General features: G+C 50.1%; 1 long non-coding RNA gene across 1 annotated transcript in view; it reads right to left on the bottom strand.

The window, feature by feature from the left end:
* Window positions 1–8,895: 8,895 nt before the first annotated feature.
* The window catches only part of LOC129391677 (uncharacterized), a 60,758-nt gene continuing 50,832 nt past the window's right edge, over window positions 8,896–18,821 (bottom strand). Inside the window, exon 3 of the long non-coding RNA XR_008616315.1 lies at window positions 8,896–11,169. This is a non-coding gene — a long non-coding RNA (uncharacterized lncRNA). The remainder of the gene's footprint in view (window positions 11,170–18,821) is intronic.

Below are 18,821 nucleotides of genomic sequence, written 5' to 3' on the forward strand. Positions count from 1 at the left end.
GAATGTCCTATAAATATCCATTAAGTCCATCTTGTTTAATGTATCATTTAAAGCTTGTGTTTCCTTATTTATTTTCATTTTGGATGATCTGTCCATTGGTGAAAGTGGGGTGTTAAAGTCCCCTACTATGAATGTGTTACTGTCGATTTCCCCTTTTATCCAGTTTTTTTTTTTTTAATATTAAAATATTTTGCCTGCCGTCACTCCTTTTCCCAGGCCACCTAGTCCTATTCCTGAATCACAGGGCAGGATTTTAAGAACTGTGCTATGGCCACCTCGTCTGGCAGGGAGACTGGCCACAGATTGCTCTGATCTCTGCCCTGAGCCAGGAATCGAGACGGGGGAGCCTGGCCCACGGAGCCCTCTTCTCCCCACCGACCCTCCTCTCGCTACACCTTAGGACCATCCAGGAAATGTTTTAAGTGACAGTCTTAACCTCTCTCATTCAAGACCCATTTAAGAAAACACTAGTGCATTACTGTCTCCCCTTCCGTTTATACACCCTTCCCCACTCCCCGGGTCTGTAATTTCTAGTCTCCCCGGCTACAGGCCGCCTCCAAGCCCAAGGTGCCCTAAATGCGTCAGCCAGTGCCGACCCCATGATGTATGGGTCGGATGACTTCACTCTTGACACTGGCCTGAAGACATCCTCTATTTGTATACTCAGAACCTCTGTTATGTCTGAAACCTCGTAACCTTTCCTGAAGAACACATCGTACCTGTTCTGAGCTCTGGGAGTTTTGCAACTGCCTTTGGCCAAAAGCAACACAGCTCAGAGCCAGATCCCCACGCAGACTAGCAGGGCTTCCCCGCAGCTCAGGGCTGGAAGCGCAGGGTGTCTGCGCTCTGCACAACCCTGCCCATGCCCTGTCCCAGAACGTGGGTGAGATGCTCCATTCTCAGGGGCAGCCCCTAGGGGGATATCCCTTTTCGAGGTGACAGCGTTCACCCAGCATACACACCTGGGGAGAGACCCAGCGAGTGCTTTCCGGAACCCAAAACACATGCTAAGGCCTGCCATGCCCTCTCTATCTGTTATTCCCTTTGACCACTTCCTCATGCTTCCTCAGCTCCAAATGGCAACAAATCCCAATATTCATTCATTGACAAGCAGAGTGGTTCAGAGCAGCAATGCCCAGCAAAGAAACCACTGGACGTGAATAGCTACTGAGTACTCGAGATGTGGCCAATCCAAAGTGAGATGTTAAAATACACACTGGATTTTGAATATTCAGCATGAAAAAAACCTGCAAAATATCTCAGTAATAATATTTACGTAGATGACATGTTAAAATTATAATATTTTGCTTATAGTGGATTAAATAAAATATATTATAAATGTAATTTCAGGTTTTTCTCTTTTGTTCTTTTTTTTCTTTTACTTTTTTTAATGGGATGACTAGAAATTTTGAATTTCACAGGAGGCTCACGTGAATTTCCTGTTGGAAAGCAATGGTCTCGACAGTGGCTCTGACCCACAACCTGAGTCCAAACCTCAGCTCCATTTACTAGTTATTTGACGTTGGGCAGGTTTCTTTTCCCATCTGCATTCCAGCTTTCCCACCTGCACACAGGGGATAAAAGTACCTACTGCCCAGGGCTGGAGGAGGATTCGATGAAATCACATATATTTGCTGTTACCATAATTCCTGGCATTCAATAAATGTTGGCTGCTATTATTCATTCAACAAAGATTTCCTGACCTCCTGACACGCCAGGCTCCATACTAAGCCCTGGGGACAAAGAGAGGAACCTTGAAACATTCTCCTGCTGGAGGCATTCCCCGTCCCACCCCCCAGCCCCAAGTCAGGCCTTAAAGAATCAGGTTTACCTCTCAGCTGTGCTACTAACTGTGTGACCTTGAGTTATGTATGTTGCAAGGAGGGGGACTCATGGTCCCATCTGCAGAGTAAGGGGTAGGATGTGCAGCTCAGACAGACAGACACTCGATGACTCTGAGATCTCACGGAAACCACCAGCACAGGCGGCCACAGAGAAGGCCCGTCCCCAGAGGGCGGGCATAGAGCTCACTCCACCCCAGGAACAAGCTTCCCTGGGTAATAGCATTTGTGTCCCAGGCCCCACTGGCACTTGGCCAGGGAGCCCAGAGATGGGGCATTCCAGAAACCCGCAACTCACAGCCCCAGGAATGTGTGTGAGTTGCTCCCTCCCCCAGGCCCCACCCCATGTCCTCATTTCCCAGCCTTGGAGAAGGACTTGCAGGGCCTGGGGGTGGGAGTGGGAAGGTGGGGAGGGGGAGGGAGGTGGGGCTTGGTCTCACTTTCATAGAAGCTTCAAGATCAAATATTTTATATCATCTTCAAATGAGACTATGCTCTAGCCCCAGGGAGAGGGGACACTTCTGTTTGATCCCAGCTCCACCCCACCTGCAGCGCACTATGAATCAGTATTTCTTCCTACGTCCTCTCATTACTTTGTACCTAGAGTTGCTAGCAGTTTTTGTTTTAAAAGCACCATCTTAGTAAAGGTAAATCGTTTTAAATACCATAATGTTTGTAACCTTCTTGTGGAATTTAAAAATTCTGGGGGACTTCCCTGGTGGCACAGTGGTTAAGAATCCGCCTGCCAATGCAGGGGACAAGGGTTTGAGCCCTGGCAGGAAGATCCCACATGCCGCAGAGCAACCAAGCCCGTGCACCACAACTACTGAGCCCACATTGCCACAACTACTGAGCCTGGGCTCTAGAGCCTGCGAGCCACAACTACTGAGCCCGCGAGCCACAAATACTGAAGCCTGCGTGCCTAGGGCCTGTGCTCTGCAACGAGAAGCCACTGCAGTGAGAAGCCCACGCACCGCAACGAACACCCAACACAGCCAAAAATAAATAAATAAAAAAGAAATAATAAAGAGCCAATTCTTAAAAAAAAATTCTTTTTTTAATGAACTCGTAGCCTCAGAACGAAACAAAAAATCAGAAGCAGGCCAAGCCTCTTGCCACCTTTGAGAGGCCCTGAGATGCATCCACCTTTGCAGAAGGACCAGTCTCCATGGGCACCTGTGACTGTCCGGGCTTAGAGGAGGGACTGCAACCCGGTCAGCAGCCTGCTCATGCCCACCAGACCCTGCCAACTGCAGTAACTGCAGGCTCCCCCTGGCCCCATAGACCTGCCTTCTGCAAAGAACCTGCCTTGAAGATTAGACACTCAATCTTGTTTGCTAAGGAGATAGCAGCCCAAATGCTTCTATTTTTTTTTTTTTTTAATTTTTTTTTTTTGCGGTACGCGGGCCTCTCACCGCTGTGGCCTGTCCCGTTGCGGGGCACAGGCTCTGGACGCGCTGGCCCAGCGGCCATGGCTCACGGGCCCCGCCCCTCCGCGGCATGTGGGGTCCTCCCGGCCCGGGGCACGAACCCGTGTCCCCTGCATCGGCAGGCGGACTCTCAATCACTGTGCCCCCAGGGAAGCCCCTCTCTTTCATTCTTAAATTGATTAAATCATTTGGCTAAGATTCAGAAGTAACCTGAATATTAACACTGGCTGTGATTGCCAAGAGGTTGGAAATTCTACAGAGCTAGTGCATTTGCCCAGGGCTGCTGGTATGGTGGGGGCTGCCTATCTTCTCTTCATCAGAGTGGCTTTCAAACCCATTTGACCCATACCCACGGTAAGATGTATATTATATATTATCACCATGTACCTCATACCATCTACAGCCAGACTTCCAGGTCTACACCCTAGCTCTGGAATATATCAACTCTCTGTCCTTGTGAAGTGGTTTAACCCCTTGGTTTTCTCAACTGCAAAATGGAGTTGGAAATGAGCTTTATCTCCTAGGATTGTTATGAGAATTAACTGAGTTACTATACATTAAAGTTCTTAGAACAGTGTCAGGCACTATAACAGCGTCAGCCATCATATTATTTCTTATATAAATTAAGTGAAACTCGAAGTTTATGAAATAATACCCATATTATTTTAAATCTAAAAAAAAATTGTCCTGAAATTTTAAATTGATTTCACGACCCAATATTGCATCTCAACTTGCAGTTTAAGGATAACAATGCTTAGCAATTTCATTCTCTTTTTAAATACTCATTTGATAGAGCTTGGTAAACATCAGTCATTTGGGAGAATCCCTTTAGAACAGGCACAGGGACTATAAAGCCTCAGTCAGATGGAGTCATAAGAATGGGCATCCTAATCTCCTTGACTTACTTCAGCGCGCAGGCTCAGCGGCCATGGCTCACGGGCCCAGCCGCTCCGCGGCATGTGGGATCTTCCCGGACCGGGGCACGAACCCGTGTCCCCTGCATCGGCAGGCGGACTCCCAGCCACTGCGCCACCAGGGAAGCCCCCCAAATGCTTCTAGAAAGCCTCCTCAAAGCCTCCAGGGCCTCCACCAACGCTGGACCCTACTGACAACTCCCAGAGCACTTGTCTCTACTCCAGTTAGATCTGGGCCCGACCACTGGACGTGACAGCAGGAAGCTGTCCCAGACCCCAGGGCCAAACTTTCCTGCTCCAGGTGAGAAACCTGGACCCCCAGAGGGCCTCAGTCCAGCCTCCCGTCCTACCCCACGACCCACATTTCTCCAGCAGCCTCCGTGCCCAGGCCCCGGTGGAAGGAGCTGGGGACACAGTGGCATGAGACTGGCTGAGTCGGTGAGGGGGACAGGTAAGGAGACCAGACCATGCTAAGGCTGGTGAGCACAGATGGAGGAGGGGAGTGGGTGTGCAAACTGTGGGGGCGATCGAGCTGGGGCAGAGGAGTGTCTCCCAGGGAGCAACGTCAGGGCCGAAGCCTGAAGCACGAGTGGGACCTGCCCTGGCGAAGAGCTGGGAGAATGCTCCAGGGCCAGGGAACTGCACACGTGAGACAAGACAGTGAGAAGGAGGGCCTGTGCACACCCAGGGAGCTAAAGTAGTGCAGGGCCCGAAATCCATGCAGGGAGGGGCTGTTGGTCACTCACCAGGGTGGCGGGCGCAGCTCGATTTGAACTCTAGGAAGGCTGTGCTGCATAAACAGGCAGACTGGAGTGGGGGACAAACTGGAAGTGGGGGAACCGCGCAGGAAGCCACAGCGATCCTCTAAGCCAGAGACGTGGACAGAGAGTTCAGAGGGAGAATCGCCAGGGTTAATGAGAAGTAAGACAGGCTTGAGAGTCAACACCGGGTTTCTGGCTTAGGTGACAGGCCACTCAGGCTGTGTCTGTGCAACGAGACGGCCCCTAAGAAATCAGAGGCTCCACCAAATCCGCCCACCAAGTTCAGTAAGTGGCTGCTTGCTTCTCTGTCACTAACTCACAGTTGTAGTGTTCAGCCAGGCTTCCTGGCCCCCCTGGGGGATCAGATGACCTGATGGCCTGGTTCAGGGATGGCGGTACTCGAGGGCATGCTTCCAAATGGGCAGGGGCCCAAGACGGAAGGCAGCCAGGCAGCACCCCGGAAACCTGAGGCAGCCTGCCAGCGTGGAGGGCTCAGCACGCTCACGCCAGTGGCCCGCCAGATCCCTCCCTGTGAAGAGGATATGCCACGTGGAGCTTGGTTGCAGGGTACCAGCTCGCCCGCAGGCTGGCAGTCACAGGCCGGACATACAAGCATGGGCCGAGCCACAGCGAACAGTCCGTGGTTGCCTTCGGTGTGCTTGACACCTAGCGGGAGCTAAGGGGCGAGAGGAAAGGGGCAAAAGAGTAATCTCAGGGCACAGACTACCAACCCAAAATTAGTTTGTAAACTGGGATCTGGACCACCGAGTCGGACCCACAAGAACTGCCTTGGGAGCATCAGGGAGGGGTGAATTTTTTTCCAAAGGAGGTGCTGAAGGCAGGATTTGCAGTAAATCTGAGAGGGGGTTGAAGGGGTATCCTAGGTGAAAGGAATGATCCAGCCCAGGCGTGGACACAGGACATGATGGCAAATCAGTTTGGTCAGAGCAGATCCTTGTAGTGAGGCAGAATGATCAAAGTCCTGAATGCAAGAGGCGGGCACTGAGCTTTATCCTGCAGGCAGTGGGAAATCATTGCCTCCAAAGCATTCTGCGAGGAAAGCAGCTTTAGCAGCTCCTCAAAACATTAAACACAGAATTTCGTTACCATCCAGCAATTCCACTTCTAGGTGTATACCCCAGAGAATTGAAAACAGGGACTCAGACAGACACTTGTACACCAGTGTCCACAGCAGCACTAGTCACAAGAGCCAAAAGGTGAAAAGCACCCAAGTGTCCATCGACAGATGAATGGCTAAACAAAATATGGTACATCCATACAATGGGATATTATATACATGCCACAATATGGATGAACCTTAAAAAGATTATGCTAAGTAAAATAAGCCAGATACAAAAGGACAAATACCGTATGATTCCACTAACATGAGGCACCTAGAGTAGGCAAATCCATAGAGGGAGAAAGCAGAACAAAGGTGACCAGGAACAGAGGGCAAGAAGGAATGGGAAGTTATTGTTTAATGGGTTTAAGAGTTTCTGTTTGGGATGATGAAAGAGTTCTGGAAATGGTTCGTGGTAATGGTTGCACAAAATTGTGAATGTAACTAAGACCACTCAGTTGCACACCTTTAAATGGTTAAAATGGTAAATTCTATGCTTTGTGTTTGTCCAACACCTGGAGAGACCTGATTCACTCCCGGGCAAGCATGGCGGAGCTGAACACAATACGTTTACTCCCTCTCCTTCCTGAGACCCCTAAAATGACAAGGAATAAGACGGGTATCAACCTACAAAGGCAGAGGGAACTGGAGAGCGGATGACGGCGGACCAGAGCTGTTAGAACCACTTTTGAATGATGACACAGGGATGGATGGGAGGGAACCGGTCTGGCAAGCCACAGAAACCTCACATTCACATCCCTGTGGGTTGCAAAGCCAACAAGAAAAAATCCCATTTGTAAGCTGGGGGCAACGAGTGTGCTGGCCCACAGGCTTGGAGTATTGATTTTGTGTACGTCCTAGCACGAACTGTTACCATCGCTCAGACAAAGCATGCTCGGGATATTTCATTACCAAACATAACTTGTTCCCACACCAATATATATATATATATTTTTTCTTTTTTTTTTTTTTTTGCGGTACGCGGGCCTCTCACTGTTGTGGCCTCTCCCGTCGCGGAGCACAGGCTCCAGACGCGCAGGCTCAGTGGCCATGGCTCACCGGCCCAGCCGCTCCGCGGCATGTGGGATCCTCCCGGACCGGGGCACGAACCCGCGTCCTCTGCATCGGCAGGCGGACTCTCAACCACTGCGCCACCAGGGAAACCCCCCGCACCAATATTTTTAAGTCACTCTTCTTCACCTTAAGTACAGTTGCTCTGCACAGACAGGGAAAAGTCTAGTCAAAGGCGCTAAGGCCTCCAACTCCCTGGGCACAGCGCAAGGGCGTCGACTGCCTACAGGTAAAGTCCCAACACTGCTCTTGCATTCAGGGCTTTTCCCATCCTGGCCCCAGTGCCACTCAAACGTGGGACTTGTGGGGTCAGGACAGCAGGAATCCAAGTGAAAAGGAGGCCACGGGATCAAAACAGCCTGTGTGGCCAGGTGGTGGGATTCGTGCCCCTCCATCACCACCAGCCCAGGGAGTGTGCAAACTGACCACAGCCTCTCCAGGACCAGAACCGGGACTTCACAGCCGCCCGAGGTTGCTCTATTTGTCACATGCTTCCCTTCCACTTCACTGCCCCCCAGAAAATGGTGTGAGTGCCCCCAGCGAGCGCACGTGCTGCGCACCAAGCAGCTATGACGTGCGTGAGCCCGGGCCCTGGCCCGCAGCCTGGAACACCTCGTCTCCGCCTCACCCCGCAGGGCTCGAGGCGGCCTTAGCCACAGAACGCCAGGGGGCCGCGGGCCATCGCCACTCACTCCCCAAGAGCCCTCAAGAGTCATCTGTGCTGTGAAGGGACACGAGGCCCTTGCTGTCGCCATCGGAGTGAAGTCTGGCTTAACCACGCCCCGGCCCCTTGCCCACCCAGGAGCAGCGAGCCTGCCCCCTCCCGGGCCTGCTGTCATCACAAAATCTGCCCCTCCTGCCCTTTCTCCTGGATGCGGAGCCTAGCAGGGACAGAACTACCCTGTTCATCTTTCTGTGATGGGCACCTAGCTCACGGCCTGGTACCTAAGGGGGCCCGTAAATGCCGGGTGATGGGCAGAGGGCAGGGAGGAGGCGGGCAGGAGCTCTGATTCACTGCTCAGTCATGCCAGATTCCAGGCTGTCTCTTCAGTGGGCTCACGTCAATCCAGGAGTCAGCCGACAAGTGACCCCCGCGGCATCCAGGCATTCACGAGGGGGTCACGGGAGCGTCCACCTCTTTAAGGCCTCTGGGTGGGACACTGCGGCACTGGATAAGGCGGTTCCTTGCCACGTGGCTTGTCGACCCTAGAGAAAGTCAGTGCATCTGCTGTGGCTTGGGTGGGTGGGAGGCACGTATGCACGGAAAGAGTCTGACCTTCCCCTCTGCTCCCCAGGGGCGGCTTGCAGAGAGATGCCAAGTCCAAGCCGGCCATGAGAGAACAAGTGGAGGTGACTGGCTCACGAGGCCTGTCACTCAGGACCAACCACAGGCCATTAGGCTATGGGAGAATCGTTGGGGAGGCTTATTTAAAAATATAGATTCCTAGTACGGTGGTACTAGGAACTGACAGCTTGTTAATTTCCAGAAAGGTTAAACCTATACCCACCATATCCAGCCATGCCATGCTAGGTGTTTACTTCTAGGCGTTGACCCAAGAGAAAAGGAAAAATATACGTCCATAGAAAGACTTACACACAATGTTTCCAACCTCTTTATTTGTAATAGCAAAAAAAACTGGAAACAATCCAAATACCCAAACAGGTGAGTAGATAAACAAGGAAGGAACTATTGCTACATACAACAGTGTGGATGAATCTTAAAATACTTACACTGTGTGAAAGAAGCCAGACAAAAAAGAGTGCTAATTATATGTGATTCCATTTACAGATATCTAATGTCAACTCATCCATAGTGACAGAAAGCAGGATGAGTGGTTGCTCGGGGTTGGGGGGAAGGCAGGGAGGGATGAGAGGGAGAGATTATAAAGGGGCATCTGGAAACGGGCAGGGGTGACAGACAGGCTCACTAACTTGTTTGCGGCAGTGGGTTCACAGGTGTGGGGATAAGCCCAAACTTTTCCAATGCTGTGCGTATTATAAATACGCATAGTGTACTGCCTGTCAATTATACCTCAACGAAGTGGCTTTAAAAAGAATACAGGTTCCTAGGTGCCAGTCTGGAGAGTGAAGGCCGGCCGTGTCGTGGAGGGGGTGTTACAGAGAAGAGAAAAGGGAGTGTGGTGCAGGCGTTCCCTGACACCCCGGAGCAGGGACCCCAGGCTGCCATCTTCCACTTGCCACTGCTGTCCGTTTACAGGATATATACAGGGACCATGTCTCAACAGCATCAATTATCCCTCCAGGGAAAGTGTGTGGACATTATTATTTCTATTTTGACATCTAGAAATCCCTTCATGGCCCCCAGAACTAGCTTGGAGAACCACCGGGAAGGGAAAGGTGCACACAGTCAGCCAGCTGTGTGGTCTCTACGCCCCAGCGTGGCCGTCTGTGAGCTCTCTTGTGGGTCCGGCTGAACTGATCCAGGTGTCTAGCAAGAGGATTCCAAACAAGCTACCTTCTGGACTATCACCACCTAATTCTTCACTTGAGAACATTTAGGTTAAAAATTTACTCACCCAGGTGAGGCTAAAACCTGGTCATGTTATCCAGAGATTTGGCCAAGGAACCATAAATTTTCCCAAGTCACAAGGACAAGCGATGGAAATATGGCCGTCAGGGGACTCCAACTCAATTTCTAATAAACTTCAAAGTCAGGCTAAATGATAAGTCTGACATTATTACAATTATTTCTGCTTGTATATTTACTTTGTGGGTCTTTCTTTTTCTTTCTCTCCTCACTCACATGGCTCAGGCACAAATGAAGACAGGAAAGAAATATGCCGAAACATTAATGGTTGGTGGACTTTGTTCCTTGGAGAAATTTTTCCACAGTATGATCACATCACTTTTTTAAAAAGAACACATCATAAAATATAAACTTCATCTGCCAAAGTAAATTGGTACAGAAGTGACAAACAGCATCATCACAATCGACCACTGTACACGACTTGTGAACTGCAACAAGCATGGGACAACCAAAGAGGAGCCCCAGATTAGAAGTTAAGACGTGGGTTCAGGTCTCAACTTGGCCCTAACTAGCTGTGTGCTGTTCGGCCTTCCACTCACCCTCTCTGGGCCTTTTCTCATAAGTAAAAGGAGCACTTCATCCTCCCCAAAGTCCCTCCCCTCTTTGAGGTCTAGGACTCCTCCCACATCCTGTTGGATCTCAAATCCTATTGGAGTCCTCTACCCTGATCTGCTAGCTGTGTTGCTAAAATGTCAAAGGCGACTTCAAGAAAACCAAAAACGCCCTCTGATTTCACTCAAAACCTCATCCTTTACAGCGGAATCTCAGCTGCATGTCTCTCCAGCAAAAGCCCAGCATATCCCACCTCTGGGGCTAAATATGTGGAAACGTTTATCTGGCAAATAGAGGAGGAAAGACACATACGTCCTTCAAACCTCAAGCAGGGAATCCTCAAAACCCACTGCGGTGGTGGGACAGCCGTGGATAACCGCATCTCTGTCTGCATCTTTAATATTGCCCAGCAAGACGGTCCCCAGCTCTTCTTTTCTTGTCTGATGTTGCCACTAAGTGCCTAATACCCATTTTTATAATGCTCGGCCCTCTCCCTGAACAAATGTTGCCTTTTTACTCCAATGAGTAATATCTGAATGCCTTCCAAAGGCACCCATCTAATTTACTGGCATCTCAATCAGATCATCAGGCAGAAACAGCAGCAGCCAAAAGCACAGCATGTCGTGACTATAAAACCACAGCAGCAAAAAATAATTCTGCCTTGGAGAATTCAGATTTGACCCCAGTTCCAAAGATCATCATTTATCACAGGAAATAAAGGGTTCACCGTATGTTTTTCTTCCTCTGTATCAAGTCTCCATCACAGGAAAGTTTACATAAAACTGAAAGGACTGCCTGTCTCCAGGAAGTGGTAACACGATCCGTGGTCACAGATCCAATCCTGCCCAGTGTAAAGGAAGCTCTCTCAGGTTGCCCTCATCTGTTTCTAACAGGTCAAGTGCAGGTCACAGTCACACAACTGGTCCAGGTCACTGCTTGGAGAAAAGAAACCAAAGATGCTGATCAACCGTATGCCCTCCTCACTTCACTCTGGGTGCTTATCTGGGCTGTAACCCCAGCAAGAGTCAGGAAACTTGCTCCCCACCCTGTGTGAGGGTCACACCCGTGATGACGGTGATATGAAGTACTAGCTGCCACCTACTGAGTCTTACCAATGTACCAGTGACTATACTCCGGTGTCTATCTCATTTCATCTTCCCTAAAAGCAGCGAGATAGGGACCATCATTAGCCCATTTTACAGGTGAGGAAACTGAGAGCCTTAGGAAGCTAGCATGTGGCCAAACCATAATTCAGATCGCAGGTTCTGAACCACTTTCCAATATTGCTCTCTGAGAAATTTTACATTAAAAGGGTCTTTGCATCTCCACAGCAACTCCCACGTAACAGTAGGAACCTGAAGCCCACAGAGGCCAGGAGATTTGCCTATGATCACCTAGTGAGGAGCTGGATCCGAGGCAGGAACCCTGGCGTGCTGATTCCCCTCTGACGGCGTTCTTGGGGCTGCAGCCCGGGCCTCAGAGCCCACCCAGAGGGCACCAGCTCTGCTAAAGGACGCGAGAGACAATCAGCCAAGGGGATGGAGAAACCTAAACTATAACTTTCCTTCAACAGGCAAAGATGCAACCCCCTGTCTCCAGATGCAGACAGTGGGCTGGAGAGGAACACACCCAGCCTTGCTTTAGGAGACACCAAAGGAAACAGAACCACCAAAAACAGCCACATAAAGAGACCTGTGCTGAGTCTCCCAGGTTTCCGACCAACCAGACACCACTTACAACACCAGGATGACACGTGGAATCAATGGGCTGATCACCTTCTGAAGTCAGCATGGTGGGTAAGTGCGTGAGGAAGCCGCAAAATGAATGTTACCCCTGGGATCTCTCCGAACATCTCCTGCTCTCCTGCTTTCCCTTCCACATCGTGTGTGGCCCCAACCAGAACTTTCACCACTCGCTGCCTCATCTCTTCCAGCCTTGTCAGGGTCAGACATCTCAAAGATAAGTGTAGCGTGTGCTCCTGTGCCCCAGGGGAACCCCTGGCCTCCCTGGGTCAGTGTTATAATCTCGTGCCGGCCAGTGAGTCTGCTTCTCAGCTCCTCAACGGGATGGCTGGGCTGGAACCCAACCCCGATCACATGCCAAAGGCCGGCCAAGCTTTGCCATAAACCAAGCACCTCAGGGCTCTTTCATTCATGACATAAGCCCAGCTCTAACTAGCTAAAGAAAAAGAGAACACATAGGATCAAGGGAAGGCTACCCAAAAATCTCAACAAGAGATGACAGTGACACCACTGAAAAGTCCTAGGCGTTAGAAGATAACATAGGAGAAAATCTAGATGACTTCAGGTTTGTCAATGACACTTTAGATACAATAGCAAAGACTTGATCCAAGAAAGAAAGAATAGATAAGCTGGACTTCATGAGAATTAAAAACTTCTGCTCTGCGAAAGACAATGTCAAGAGAATGAGAAGACAAGCCATGGACTGGGAGAAAATATATGCAAAAGACACATCTGATGAAGGACTGTTATCTAAAATATACCAAGAACTCTTGGGAATTCCTTGGAGGTCCAGTGGTTAAGACTCTGCGCTTTCACTGCTGGGGGCGCGGGTTCAATACCTAGTCGAGGAACTGGGATCCCACATGTTGCGAGGCCAAAATAAAAATTAAAAATTAAGTAAAATTATACAAAGAACTCTTAAAACTCAACAGTAAGAAAACAAACTACCTGATTAGAAAATAGGCCAAAAACCCTAACAGCTGCCTTGTCAAAGAAGGTATACAGATGGCAAATAAGCCAATGAAAATAGGTTCCCGATGCTAGGTCATTGGGAAAATGCAGATTAAAGCAACGAGATACTCGACATACCTATTAGAATGGCCGTAACCTGGAACACTGCCAACAGCACATGCTGATGAGGAAGTAGAGCAACGGGAATTCTCATCCACTGCTGGTGGGAATGCAAAATGGTACAGCCACTTTGCAAGACAGTTTGGCAGTTTCTTATAAAACTAAACATACTCTTACAGTATGATCTAGCTAGTTGCACTCCTTGGTATGGACCCAAAGGAGGTGAAGAGTTTTGTCCACACAGAAACCTGCACACAGATATTTATAGCAGCTTTATTCATAATTGCCAAAACTTGGATGCAACCAAGACGTCCTTCATAAGGTGAATGGATATATGAACTGTGGTGTACATTCAGACAATGGAATATTAGTGCTGAAAAGAAATGAGCTATCAAGCCATGCAAAGACTTGGAGGAAACTTAAATGTATATTACTAAGTGAAAAAGGCCAACCTGACAAGGCTACATACCGTATGATTCCAACCATATGACATTCTAGAAAAAGAAAATCTACTGAGACAGTAAAAAGGTCAGTGGTTGCCAAGGGTTTGGGGTAGGGAGAGATGAACAGGCAGACCATGGAGGAGTTTTAGGGCAATGAAACTATTCTATATGATATTATCATGGTGGATACCTTTGTCTAAAGCCACAGAATGCACACCACCAAAAGTGAACCCTAATGTAAACTACGGACTTTGTATAAATATGAGGTGTCACGTAGGTTCATCAATTGTACCAAAGGTACCACTTTGGTGGGGGATGCTGATAAAGGAGGAGGCTGTGCATATTTGGGGGCAGGGGGTATATGGGAGTTCTCTGTAGTTTCCTTTTAATTTTGTTGTGAAGGTAAAACTGTTCTAAAAAAAATAAAATCTTTAAAAAAGATTAAGTATATGGCTCAGCCACTTTCCCACCATCAAACAAACCCCAAAACCACAGTCAAAAAGTCGGTGGCCAATGTGAACAAAGCCTGGGGAAATAAGTCCTGCCCTGTGGGTCAGAGCGGTGGTCCACCTGCACCTGTGGTCTGAGGTACCAATGCCTAGGGCACCCTGGACGGGCTTGAGAGCGCCTGGGGCCAGGGTGTTGAGGCTGGCACCCTACCCCCGACACCCAGTAATGACCACCATGGATTGCTCATGGATAAATACACTGAAAATCTTTTTTTAAATGGTCACGTGGAGTCCGTACACTCTTGAAGTCACCCACTCCTGATCTTTACAACCTGCTGTACCAAGGCAGACAGTGGAACCCCACAATGGAGCTCCATCTGGGAGAGACCACATCAAAGTCCCCTTCATGCCAGTGGTGTCCAGCACGGCCTCCAACACTACTGGCCTCAGAACAGGTGCCAGTGGATGCATCTCAAAATCACTTCCCTTGAGCTTGGAGTGGAGCTGCCAAGGCCCCCTTCTGGAAATCCACAGTCTACCCATGACCTAGTGTAATCTCCTCTCTGACTGGGCCTTTAAAACTGGTTAAAGGTGCCCCATTAATCCATTAGTTGCCCTCATATTCTGAGGTGGGGGAATGACACGTGCGTGGTATTGAAGTGGAGCATTATCTCTGGTTCTGTGCAAGAACCCTAGAATATCCAGGGTGGAAAGGACTTTGAAGGCTATCAAGATGGAGCACCACATCCCTGTCCCTCCCGGGCACCATCCAGCCTCTGCCTGAAGCCCTCTGGGAACAGGAATCCACTCTCTCTGGGGCGGCTCAGGTCCCTCCGCAATGGTCTTGCCTCCCATCACTCCAGTTCTATGAGCTGGGCCACAACTGACCTAGACAATCTGATGGGGTAGAGCCTTGAGAAGTTTAAGGGCTGTGATCACCTCCTCTGCTCCCCGCTCCCCACCACCCCACTTTCTTCAAGATTCTCTTGTATTTCCAATGCCCTTTCTAAGGCTACCGAACACTGGCCTTTTCAGATGAAGCTCATCGGTCAGGGCAAACCCCCAACCCACCGTGTGCTGGCTCTGTGCCACCTAAGCACCTTACAAACATAGGCGCAGTTCAAGCTCACGGCCACCCTGTGAAAGAGGGATCTCACAGGCTCGGTTTCACAGGTGAGAAATGCTCAGAGAAGATAAGCAGCACATCCAAGGTCACACGGCAGTAAGAGCAGTCACAGGGGTGCAAACCCAGGGCTGTTCCCATTCAGCATCTGTGCATGCTGTACAAGGTAGAAGTTCAGAACATTCTGAACCATCTCTGATGAACAGACCATCGCCACCACATCCAGGAGATCACATCAACCTACAGTGATAAACGCCTCGATTCCACTTCTAAGTGAAGTGGGTCTGCCGGAAAGCCTTTCCCAACAGGATTTCTGGGGAAAGTCCGATAACGGGGCCCAACAGACAAATAACAAGAGCAGCTAGCATGTATGAGCCCCAGGCCCTGCACCAGATGGTTTCCAAATATTAACTCCTTTAAGCCTCCCACCAAGGTAGGTACTATTTTTACAGATGAGGAAACACACAGATCAGGTAAGCAACTTCCCCAAAGTCACACAGCTGCTAAAAGTGCTGGAGCTGGGACTCAACCCTGACTAACCTAGTTCTCAAGCATAGGTTTCCTCCTGACTAGTCAGAGGCCCGATACTGCCCTCCACCACCGCAGCCAGCAACTGAACCTCCGCACACGGGCCAGCGCTGACAGTATGAGTCATTTACGAGTTCTGGACCAGCCAAGGTCTTCAGACTCAAAGAGTCAGTGACTCAGTGCAGCCACCGGTCCAGGGCTCCAGATTTCTCTTTGTCAAATGCAGAGATCTGTATATGCTAAATGGCTGTTTACTAGAGCAAAACAAAGAAGTCAACGCAGGCAAACAAAATCTGTAGGAAACACATGGTTTCAGCAAGTCACTGGGGCAGCAAACAATAGAAGGGAAAGGCCACAGCAGAATCTCTGCAGAGAGAAACTGCCTTGCACGTCCCAAACCTGCAGACCCCCTAACTTGTGCCAGCAGCTCGGGGTGGTGGGAGGTGGAGTAGAAAAGCCTCGAAGAGGCAAGGCCAGTGTCTGAGAGGCCACGGGCCTCCACGGCGCCTCTCCCCGAATGACCAGAGCCCCAGAGGGCGTGGAGGATGTGGCAGAACACGTGTGACCAGGGTGGAGCTTCCGGCTGAAATCGCCATCCCTCCCAGCGGTGTCAGCGGAGCCACCGCCTCCCCAAGAGTCCACAGTTCTGTCTGACGGTGAGCTTAGGAAAGCGCCTGTCTGCAACTTCTAGGCGGGTCCTGTTATTATTATTAACAAAGATAAGATTACAACTAATAATAACGCATGCCATTTAACTGCATTTCGTCCTGTCGCTCCAGCCTTGTTCTCTGAGGCAGGGTAGAGTTCAAATTCCACATTTGTATCGCTCCAGAGGCCTTGCGTGCCAATTCGCCCAAACGCAGATGAAATTTCCAGAGCCTTCTTAAGAACTAAGTGATTTTTTTTTCCTTTGAACGAGTATGCCAGGTACTCTGCAGTTGGTGCTGCGGGAGAGAAAATGCCTATTGTCTTACTTACAAAAACTGTACTTAACTCTCTCCTTCACACGTCTCAGAAGAAACCTCTGAAAATCTCGATATCCCCCAGCACACACACACTAAGCCGTGCCTTCACCCAGCGTTTGAAGGTCTCTGAGAAGGTCTGCTCGTGCTGCGGGCTCACTTGATTCCACTGTGGGCAGCATAAGCCAGACCTGCACCAAGAAGCTCACGGTCCAGTCGGGGAGGGGACAACACACAAAGAAAACCAACCAATGCACAATTACAAATTGTGGTAAGCACTGGGAAAGGAAGAAACGAACGGGGGGCTGTGGTTGAGAACAACGTGGATGGCGTGGTCCGCAAAGGAGCCCGGCTACTCAGGACGGCAAGCGAAGGCCTCCCTGAGAAGGTGAGGTTTACGCCAAACCCTGAAGGTCAGTGAAGAAGCGAACAGGTGAAGAGCAGGGAGAAGAGGGAAGAGGCTCCAGGCATCGGACCGGCACACACTGAAGGAAACTAACAGGAGGCCAAACGGCAGAAGCAGACCAGAAAAGGAAATTGGTGCGAGGGGCCACTGGCAGGGCGGGTGGGGCAGGGCAGACCAAGCCCCCTCTCTCCCGAAGCTCAACATCCCTGGCATGAAGCTGGCGAGCCCCTTCCAAGATGGTTCCAGGGAAGAGGCCTGGACAACAGCATTCGGCACCTCCGTCGGTCCTGGTCACCTCCTCTGGATCATTCATTCAAGTGTGTGAGGTCTCAGAACAGGGCCCGCCTACGGGCACCCTCAATAACGTCAGCCCTGACGGCTCTCATTACAGGGCCAACATGTTAAGGGGCTACAGGATGCTCTCAGGAAATCCCTTCCTCCGGACCCCCACCTGGGCCCATTCTTCGCTTCTCACAGGAAGCAGGCCACAACTATTGTCTATTGTTCTCAAGCAAGTCACACACCAATTGTCAGTGAAGAGGCCACGCGCCACAGCAAGCAAGAAGGTGTCAGGTCTGCAAGCTTCCTGTGAAAAGTCCCTCTTTGTTTAGAAATGATGCCGGCTCATTTCTACCATTTCCATTAAAGAACACACAGAAACTTGCCCGAAAGAGTGTGGAATGAGGTACAGTTATGATCCGCCTGTGACCAAGGCCCCAGCTCTACCCTGAGGAGGGGCCAGAACATCCTCCCCCTCTGGAGGGGGCCTCCAGGCCCACAGGGACTCAGCTGCCAGGTGAGGACTCCCCCTCTCCCATCCACTCCCAAATCACCCAGAAGTGAAGCCAGCTGGGGCCCAGGCGTCTGGAGACGACCGATGAACCCCACCTTCATCCAGGCCTGGAGACAGAGCCAGGACAGCATTCTCTAGGGACTAACGAGACGGTACACCCCATCCATCCCCTACTCTATTCCATGTCCTGAGATGATGAGGAGGATGGTGACCAAGATGACAAGGGCAACACTTAGCATTTATCATGTGCCATTTGTCAAGGATTTAAATGTCAACAACCCTATTATTATCCCTGTTTTACAGATGAAAACACAGAGGTTCGGGGAAATTAAATAAATTAGGTCACATCTTAATTGGTAGAAGAGCTAGGATTCAAGCCTAGGCCACTTGACTTATTCCAACCTCGAAATCATGCCCCCTCTATGCAACGAAAGTCACCAAGGGAGTCTAGCTCATTGATGGGGCTGCACTAATTGAGGCAGGTCCTCAGACATCAGGACCAACTGCTGACGCCCACACATGGGGTCTGCCCAGAGATGGAAGGAAGCTACGTTGGGACTTCCTCTATAGTATTATAAAATCGCTTCTTTGCACGGAAAAACAGGACATCCAAAAATCAGAAATATGCTGCGTTGGATTTTGTTTTTAAATGATCTAATTATTTCTACTTAATTAACACAAAGGTTGTTTGAAAGCTGACTTTGCTAATTCCGTTTTCCCATCTGCTGCTTCAGAAGCAGATAAGAGATAAATGACAAATACAAAGAATTTCTCAGGACGTCTCTGGCGGGCCAGTGGTTAAGACGCCGAGCTTCGAATGCAAGGGGCTCAGGTTCGATCCCTGGCTGGGCAGCTAAGATCCCATGTGCTGCCAGTGCGGCCAAGAAAATTTAAAAAAACAACAAACAAACATAAAGACTGCTCTGGGCTTCCCTGGTGGCGACGTGGTTGAGAATCCGCCTGCCGATACAGGGGACACGGGTTCGTGCCCCGGTCTGGGAGGATCCCACATGCCGCGGAGCGGCTGGGCCCGTGAGCCATGGCCGCTGAGCCTGCGCCTCCGGAGC

Source organism: Physeter macrocephalus, chromosome 20 (genome assembly GCF_002837175.3).
Source record: "Physeter macrocephalus isolate SW-GA chromosome 20, ASM283717v5, whole genome shotgun sequence".
In the NCBI taxonomy this organism is placed as follows: Eukaryota; Metazoa; Chordata; class Mammalia; order Artiodactyla; family Physeteridae; genus Physeter; species Physeter macrocephalus.